Source organism: Rana temporaria, chromosome 3 (assembly GCF_905171775.1).
Source record: "Rana temporaria chromosome 3, aRanTem1.1, whole genome shotgun sequence".
Lineage (NCBI taxonomy): Eukaryota > Metazoa > Chordata > Amphibia > Anura > Ranidae > Rana > Rana temporaria.
Window position 1 is genome coordinate 217,974,046 of NC_053491.1, and position 10,398 is coordinate 217,984,443.

Sequence of the window (10,398 nt, forward strand, 5' to 3'; positions counted from 1 at the left end):
TTCACTTGCTTGTCAGTAGACTCAGCAAGTGAATCGAAGAATCGATTCATTGAATCGGTTCATTTCAGTGAGTGACTCGAAATGAACCGATTCAGTTAAAAGAATCGAACTTCCCATCACTACCAGCCACTGGCAGAGCCCGGAAGTGATGACGGAGGGCGCCAATCAGGTCTGACATGAACATATATTTACAGAACACAGGCCACGCCTGCTTGTGAGAGGAGGACCGCGAGCTGATAGACGCAGATTTCAAGGGGAGGAGCCTGTTACGGAGAGCGCCAATCAGGTGCGAGAGGCCGTTACCTTATAGCGTCACTCTGAGGGAGGCGCAGAGAGCGACTAGCCAGCTAGAGGAGCCGCACAGTTCGCCTGCTCTCCGTCACGCCCACCTTGATGTCTTCCTGGAGGAACACCTTTTGTCCGGTCAGAGGGCGGAGACTGTAACTAGGGGAGATTTAGAAAGATAGGGGGCGGGATTTTTACTAAAGGATGGGAGGAAACCATGGGCGGATCTAGGACGGCTGCGCCCCCAACCCAGATTCCAATTGTGCCTCCCACCCACAACCCTTCTCTCCACTCCTGACGCTGCGGAGGCGGTGTTGGTAAAAAGGTGCCAATGGACATGTTAGAAGAGGGGTGGATTAGTGACAGAGACGCCCCCAAGCTGTTGTCATGGTTACAGGCTCTGTATTTGACAAGCTCCTCCCCTACGCTCTCTACTGACCTCTAATCTCCGCCCCCGGGAAGCAGTACATTGAATGGACGGGGCGGGCTTAAGGAGCAGCCCAGCTGTCCAATTTCTGAAAGACTGCAAAAACTGGCTGTACCGGCCAATCACAGGCCTCTCAGCGCCGCGCGGCACCTCAGGCACAGCGTGCCGGTTACCTAGCAACCCAATGTCACTACAGAGCGGCGCGCAGCGTCAACCGTCCATTCTGCGCGATCCCGCCTCCTCGATGACGATTGGCCGCCCCGAGAGAGGACGGACGTGTTGTGTGTGGGCGGAGTCTGTGCCTTGTTTTTAGTGATCGAGAAGGAGGAGAGTTCCGGTAATGATTGCAAGACATTCCGATGGGGACACCCGATTTAATGGGGGGGACTCTGATGGGGACACCCGATTTAATGGGGGAGGGGACTCTGATGGCGACACCCGATTTAAAGGGGGGGACTCTGATGGGGACACCTGATTTAAGGGGGGGACACCTGATTTAAGAGGGGGGGACTCTGATGGGGACACCCGATTTAAAGCGGATGTAAACCGCATAAACATTTTTATTTTTTGTTTCAAACCTGCAAGGCAAAAGGCATAATCAGCTAGTATGCACCGCATACTAGCTGATTATGAAATACTTACCTCGGAACGAGGTGAAGAACACTTACCTGGTCCACGCCGAGCGAGATGTCATCTTGCTCGAGCGTGTCTTCCGGGTATCGCCGCTCCAGCGCTGTGATTGGCTGGAGCGGCGATGACGTCACGATTTCAAATCGGCAGGGTCCCGCGGATGCCGGTCCTTTCGCCGTGGATTCCCCCTGCGCATGCGCCGCCGGCGCATTGCGAGGGGAATATCTCCTAAACCGTACAGGTTTAGGAGATATTCTTTATATCTACAGGTAAGCCTTATTATAGGCCTTATTATAGGCTTACCTGTAGGTAAATATGAAAAAAGTGGGTTTACAACCACCTTAAGGGGGGTGGACTCTGATGGGGACACCTGATTTAAGGGGGGGACTCTGATGGGGACACCTGATTTAAGGGGGGGGACTCTGATGGGGACACCTGATTTAAGGGGGGGGACTCTGATGGGGACACCTGATTTAAGGGGGGGGACTCTGATGGGGACACCTGATTTAAGGGGGGGACTCTGATGGGGACACCTGATTTAAGGGGGGGGACTCTGATGTGGACACTTGATTTAACCACTTCCCGACCCGTGTATTGTAAATGTACGTCCTCTTTTTAAACATGGATATCTCAGTAACGGCAGCAGCTGCTGCCACAACTGAGATATCCATCTTTTCAGCGGGCAGCCGTGTAAACGATAACGGCGGTCTCCGCGGCGGATTCACCGCAAGATCGCCGTTATCGGTGGCGGGAGAGGGCCCCCCCCCTCCCGCCGCTCTTCCGCGCCCTCCGCCGCTTACCGTAGCCGTCGGTAGCGGCGGAGGAGATCGGATGCTGCAGCCTGAGTGGTGAGGACTTGAGTGAGGGCAAGATGGCCCCCACCCGTCCTCATAGCTTTGCTGGGCGGAAGTGACGTCAAAACGTCAGTCCCGCCCAGCGTCTTAAAGAGACATTTTTTTTTTTGTCATTTGAAAAAATTACAGTTTCAATTTTTTTTTTTTTTTTTTTTTCTTGCATTTTAGTCTAATTATGAGATCTGAGGTCTTTTTGACCCCAGATCTCATATTTAAGAGGACCTGTCATGCTTTTTTCTATTACAAGGGATGTTTACATTCCTTGTAATAGGAATAAAAGTGATCATTTTTTTTTATTTTTTTTTATTTCAGTGTAAAAAGTAATAAAATAAATAAGAAAACAAAAAAAAAATTTTTTTAAAGCGCCCCGTCCCGACGAGCTCGGCGCGCAGAAGCGAACGCATACGCGAGTAGCGCCCGCATATGAAAACGGTGTTCAAATCACACAAGTGAGGTATCGCCGCGATCGTTAGAGCGAGAGCAATAATTCTAGCCCTAGAGCTACTCTGTAGCTCAAAAAATGCAACCTATAGAATTTTTTAAACGTCGCCTATAGAGATTTTTAAGGGTAAAAGTTTGACGCCATGCCACGAGCGGGCGCAATTTTTAAGCGTGACATGTTGGGTATCATTTTACTCGGCGTAACATTTTCTTTCACAATATATAAAAAAATTGGGCAAATTTATTGTTGTCTTATTTTTTAATTCAAAAAAGTGAATTTTCCCCCAAAAAAGTGCGCTTGTAAGACCGCTGCGCAAATACGGTGTGAGAAAAAGTATTGCAATAACCACTATTTTATTCTCTAGGGTGTTAGAAAAAAATATATATAATGTTTGGGGGTTTTAAGTAATTTTCTAGCAGAAAAAACTGTTTTAGTCTTGCAAACACCAAATCTGAAAAACACCTAAGGTCTGGAAGTGGTTAAGGCACTGTGATGGAGACACCTGATTTAACCACTTCCATACAGGGCACTTATACACCTTCCCGCCCAGACCAATTTTCAGCTTTCAGTGCTGTTGCACTTTGAATGACAATTGTGCGGTCATGCTACACTTTACCCAAACAAAATTTTCATCATTTTGTACCCATAAATAGAGCTTTCTTTTGGTGGTATTTGATCACCTCTGGCATTTTTATTTTCTGCAAAAAAAAATGACCGACATTTTTTTTTGTTTCTGTTATAAAACATTGTAAATAAGTAAGTTTTCTCCTTCACTGATGGGCACTGATGGTACTGCACTGACGGGCACTGATAAGGTGGCACTGATGGGCACCAATGAGGTGGCACTGATGTGGTGGCATTGATGGGCACTGATGATGGCCACTAATAGGCGGCACGGATAGGCGGCATGGATGGGCACTGATAGGCGGCATGGATGGGCACTGATAGGTGGCACGAATGGGCATAGATGGGCACTGATATGCAGCACTGATGGGCGGCATTTATGTGTTGTACTAATGGATGTCAATCAGTGCCAAACAATGCCTGCCAATCAGTGATGCCCATTGTGGGCACTGATTGGCATCCATTGCGGGCACTGATTGGCATCCATTATTTGTGTCATCCTTGGTGGTCTAGGGTGGCATACCTTTGTTTTACATCCCTGGTGGTCTAGTGGCATACCTTTGTTTTACATCCCTGGTGGTCCAGTGGGCATCCCTGGTGGTCCAGTGGGCATCCTTGGGGGGGCTGTGCTGATAATCGATCAGCACAACCCCCCCCCTGTCAGCGGAGCAGCCGATCGGTTCTCCTCTACTCGCGTCTGACAGACGCGAGTGAGGAAAAGCCGATTACCGGCTTTTCCTGTTTACATCATGATCAGCAGTGATTGGACACGGCTGATCACGTGGTAAAGAGTCTCTGTGAGAGACTCTTTACCTAGATCAGAGTTGCGGGGTGTCAGACTGACACCCTGCAACAACGATCGCCACGGCTCAATATCCTGAGGATGTCATATGACGTCCACTCAGGGTATTGAAACCACTTTGCCGACGTCAATCAGTCATTGGCGGGCGGCAAGTGGTTAAGGTGGTACTAAAAAGGTACAATTTGTGTAAATAACAAACATGTTAAACTTACCTGCTCTGTGTAATAGTTTTGCATAGAGCAGCCCCAATCCTCCTTTTCTTGGGTCCCCCGCCTCTCCAAGTGCCCCCATAACAAGCCACTTGCTATGGGGACACTCATTCCTGCTCAATGCCAAGCCCTTCTCTGTGGGTACATAAGACATACAGAGCACGGCTTAGCTCTCCCCCCTTGACAGAAGCGGAAGCCAGTTGCTCCCATGGCTGTGTCTGAGCCAATGAGAAGGGAGAGAGCCTCTGCTCTCAGGCACAGCGCTGGATGGAGATCAGGGCCAGAGGAAGGATTCTTGCCCACACAGATGAATGTGCATTTTACCACCCCCTCTATCCTGGCACCCTAGGGTGGCTGTCCAGCTTTATGCTGGCACCAGGGCTTCCTCTTCATGAGTCCTGTAATCTCATACATTTGTAAAGCTTATCACAAACATATACATGTGTACAGTGTTCCTTACCACCCAAAATATGGACTCGGGCGCACTCTTTTTATTTATCGTTCACTGCTGAACGCCGATATGTTTTACTTTCTGCTATGAAACATATCCAATAAAAAAATCTAATTTCTGCTACATGGTTTTTGTCAAAAGATTTATAAAAAAAAAATCGAATTTCTTCATAAATTTATTTATGCTGCAATAAGCGTATATTGATTGGTTTGCTTGAAAATGATGGCATCTACAAACCATGGTATATATACTGGAATTTGTGTATTTTTATACAGTAATGGTGGCAATCAGCAACCTACTATGGGACTGCAATATTGCGGCAGACAATCGGACACTAACTGACACGTTTGACACACTATGGGAACCAGTGACACAAATACAGTGATCAGTAATAATAATATGCACTGTCACTGTTCTAATGACACTGGCTGGGAAGGGGTTAAAGATCTAGGGCTATTAAAGGGTTAAATGTGTACCTGACCAGTGTGTGTGTGTACTATGTGCTGCTTTCACTGAGGGGTGTGCTGGATTTTATTCAGTTTGCAGGAACACAAAACCCAGCAAATCCCCACTGATTGGACGGAGCTCTGCTTTGTTTACATGGATAGAACTCCGACCAGTGTGTCTCCCCGCCGATCAGTGTGTGCCGGTTGTCATCCTGTGGTCAGAACCCGCTGATTGGCAGTTGCTGTGACAAATCACGCCCCTTAAAGTGGAGTTTCCATTCCAAAAAATTTTTTTCATTATTGTGCTCATTAGACCTTAAAAAGAAAAAAATTTTTTTTTTTTTTACTTATCTGGAAATGCCTGTTGCTATGCGGTCGCACAAAATCTGCCTTTGGAATCACCTATGATTCTGACATCATCTCCCTCTAATGCTCCTGGGAAATGTGTGTCATCATTTCCCAGGATGCAGTGCGCTACCCAATTATCACTCCCCATCCAAGACTTCCAGGAAGTAAGTGCTTGTGGGCTTCACAATGCCCACAAGCAAAATGACAACGGTGTAGATATAGTTTTATGAACTATCTTTTTTGAATATCTATGCGGATCGGCGGCGGATTGTAAAATAGTAAGTGACCGGATTTATATTATAAAAACGCAGGATGAAAAGAACATACATTTAAAAAATGCTAATTGTGGTTGGAACCCCGCGTTAACCACTTAAGGACCGCCTCCTGCACATTTACATCGGCAGAATGGCACGGCTGGGCACATGCACGTATAGGTACGTCCTGTGCTAGTACCCAGCCGTAGGTCGCGTAGCTCCGGGACCGCGGGACCCGCGGACCCGATCGCCGCTGGAGTCCCGTGATCGGTCCCCGGAGCTGAAGAACGGGGACAGCTGTGTGTAAACACAGCTTCCCCGTTCTTCACTGTGGCTCTGTCATCGATTGTGTGTTCCCTTTTATAGGGATACACAATCGATGATGTCACACCTACAGCCACACCCCCCTACAGTTAGACACACATATTAGGTCATACATAAACCCTTCAGCGCTCCTTGTGGTTAACTCCCAAACCAAACTGCAATTGTCATTTTTGTCATGGTCCCAAAAATTTGTCCGAAGTGTCTGCCATAATGTCGCAGTCACGAAAAAAATCGCTGATCGCCGCCATTAGTAGTAAAAAAATAAATAATAAAAATGCAATAAAACTATCCCCTATTTTGTAATTGCTATAAATTTGGCGCAAACCAACCGATAAACGCTTATTGAGATTTTTTTTTTTTTACCAAAAATAGGTAGAAGAATACGTATCGGCCTAAACTGAGGAAAAAAAAAAGTTTTTTGTATATTTTTGGGGGATATTTATTATAGCAAAAAGTAAAAAATATTGATTTTTTTTCTAAATTTTTGCTCTATTTTTGTTTATAGCGCAAAAAATAAAAACCGCAGAGGTGATCAAATACCACCAAAAGAAAGCTCTATTTGTGGGGGAAAAAAGGATGCCAATTTTGTTTGGGAGCCACGTCGCACGATCCTCCACTCTGTTCGCTCTCACACACAGCCCCGCCTCCTCCTAACCCACGCCTGTAATAGACAGAACACCTCCCAGCATTGGATCCGCATTCTGTCTATTACAGGCGCGGGTTAGGAGGAGGCGGGGCTGTGTGTGAGAGCGAACAGAGCGGAAGAAAGTTCAATGAAAGGCGGTTACAGCGGGCTATATCGCTCAGTGATACCGCGGCTCTCCTCTACCTTCATGCTCTCTGCCACGGGGTGAACAGTAGGAGAACAGCTCCGATCAACCCCGCCGGCAGTGCTCGCCCCCCCACTCCCAGGCAGCCCAGCTCCTCGCCAGACCTCATTTTCCACTCGCAAAATGCGAGTAGGCGAGTGGAAAATTTGAGGTCTGTTCTAAAACATGCTTCTACACTGCTAAGTGCAGTGCACTGCACCAAACTAGATGATAATAGTCATATGCGCAGGTCATAAATTCGAATTAGAAATACTGTGCCTGAACCTCCGGCATGCTACGTGTGAAAGGGAAGGGCTATCAGAACAGGCTAAAATGAATAAATGAATATATATGTGTGTGTGTATTCATTTATTCATTTTAGCCTGTTGTAGGCATGTGCATGCGCTATACGACTGTATAGTCATTTGTACAGATATACTGTTACAGTTCTGTTATTGTACAGTGCGCTGGTTCTCAGTCACTTTGTCCTTCATTCAAAATGCAAATGTTACTGAAGCGCTACTTTACGTGTGATAAGCCATTTCCCTGTAATTGTATGTATGTGTGCCGGTGCGCACCCCCTGCGGGCCACGTGAGGTAATCTGTCAGGGACCAGACTTTTTATAAATGACCCCTTTCTTTTTATCTTCTTCTCCCCTTTAGGGAGGATCCTTTGTTTTACAATGTGACACTAGAATACAACCACACGATGTGCTAATACAAACATCCAAACAACAGATACTTTTTTGTATTGTATTTTCTTTTTATTTTATATTCAAATCTAGAACTATCCTCCATTCTATTCAATACTATTTTTGGTTTGTTTTTTCTTTATCGTTTTTTGTTCTTTTATTAATTTTATCCTCCGGGCTTTACACAAACATCCCCCCCCCCACCAGGGCCTGGTCTCCACCACAATGGCGGCGACCGAGTCTCTGTGTTATATCTGACCTGCAGTGTGCCGCCTGACACAGCCTTAGCAGCACGCCAGGCGAGCGGGCCATTGCTGATGACGTTGTATTCCGGCGCGACAGCATCTGGAGCGCAGATGTATTCGTTTGCGCTCCAAGTCATCGCCCGTTCTATAGAGACGCTGCACTGCCGTAATGTACCGCGCTCTGACGGGCGGCGGCGCGTCTGGGGATGCAATCCTTTCGTCTGAGATTCCTTCGACTGGAGGAGCAGAGTTTTGTGTACCCCTTTGATCCACTTGCTATAGCTCAACCACAGCATGCGCTGTGAAGAAGTGGCCCTCTGTGCCATTTCTGCATTAGCAAGTGGCGTGACTGATGGTTCCCACGTGCATGTGATTCAGTCCAGTCACAGAGCCGGAGTCCATGGCCCCGGAAGGAAGAGGGAAAATATGGATGCAGGGACAGCGCAGGCTTCATCTGCAGGTAAGTGGCACATAATGGGCTAGTATGCGATGCACACTAGCCCATTATGCTTTTACATTGCAGGGGAAACCCATCAGGGTATACTTCCTCTTTTAACCAGAAGAGCAGAATTTCATATAAATACACACGTGATTCTGCAGCCGTCCTGTAGCAGAGCGGCCGTCCTGTAGCAGTAAAGCTACAATGGGCCAGTCACCCAGTGGTTAATGAAAAATGGTTAATTCCTCCATCAGTTTTTTTCTGCTGTGTCCCAATAGGGAGATTTCTTTTCACTTCCTGTCATGAAAACCCAGCAGGAAGTGAAAGAAAATGTCAACATTGAGAGAAGTGTCTTAGGTGTCCGATATTTCCCCTAACCTCTCTTTCTGGTGACAACTCATACCTTCCTGTTCCAGAGACAATTGTCATGGTGACCAGTTGTGAGGGCGAAAGAGACAGCATCAAAAACCTGACAGGGTTTCTAACCCTTCCACACGCCATGCAGAACTAAAACCAAATAAACTGTCAGTGCCCACACAGCTGGTGTAGCGGTTCAGAGGTTTGAAATCCCCGCTCTTCTCCCTCTTCTTTCTGTAGGCCTCCTGGATAGATCAGAGCCATTCTGATTGATGAAAACCGCTCTAATCCATCCTGGAAGTCCTACAGAAAGAAAAGGGAGAAGAGCGGGGATTTCACATCTCTGGACCACTACACCAGCTGTGTGGGCACTGACAGCTCAGCACCCACGGGGGTAAGTACAGTGGAGACCGGGGGAGGGTGTAGAGCAGGGACATACAATTAGCAGACCTCCAGCTGTTGAAAACTACAAGTCCCATCATGCCTCTGCCTCAGGGTGTCATGCTTGTGGCTGTCAGAGTCTTGCTATGCCTCATGGGACTTGTAGTTCTGCAACAGCTGAAGGTCCTCTAATTGCATATCCCTGGTGTAGTCTGTTAGTTCACATTTTCAAAAATGAACTTACACTTTAACCACTCCCCTTCATGACCTGGACATTGTTTGCGATACGGCACTGCGTTACCTTAACTGACCATTGTGTGGACATGTGGCGCTGTACACAAATAAAATGTATGTCATTTTTTTCCCCACAAATAGAGTTTTTATTTGGTGGTAATTCATCATCTCTGCGATTTTTATTTTTTGTGCTATAAGCAAAAAAAGGCCAACAATTTTGAAAAAAAATATTTACTTTTTGCTATAAAACACATCCAATAAAACATTTTTTAAAACATCAAATTTCTTCATCAATGTAGCCCAATATGTATTCTGCTACATATTTTTGGTATAAAAAGCAAATATTGACTGGTTTGTGCAAAAGTTATAGGGGCAGATCCACAAAGAGAGTACGCTGGCCTATCTACTGATACGCCGGCGTACTTTCAAATTTCCTGCGTCGTATCTTTGTTTTGAATCCTCAAAACAAGATACGACGGCATCTGGGTTAGATCCGACAGGCGTATGCCTTCGGATCCTAGATGCAATTCTTCGGCGTCCGCTGGGTGGCGTTCCCGTCGTATTCCGCGTTGAGTATGCAAATTAGCTATTTCCAACAATCCACGAACGTACGAGCGGCCGTCGCATTCTTTTACGTCGTTTCCGTTTGGCTTTTTTCAGCATATAGTAAAAGCTGCTATTTGGTGGCGTACGCAGTGTTAAGTATGGCCGTCGTTCCCGCGTCGAATTTGAAAATATTTTGTTTGCGTAAGTCGTCTGTGAATGGGACTGGACGTAATTTACGTCCACGTCAAAACAATGACGTCCTTGCGACGTCATTTAGCGCAATGCACGGCGGGAAATTTAGGGACGGCGCATGCGCAGTTCATTCGGCGCGGGGACGCGCTTCATTTAAATGAAACACGCCCCCTACTCGCCGATTTGAATTATGCGCCGTTACGCCGCGAGAGATACACTACGCCACCGTAACTTACGGCGCAATTTCTTTGTGGATTCAAAGATTAAAAAAGTAAGTTACAGCGGCGTAGTGTATCTCACATATGCTGCGCCAATGCAATTGTACGAGGATCTGCCCCATAGTGTCTACCAACTATGGGATATATTTATGGAATTGTAATTAATTATATAAAAACATTTTTTTACTA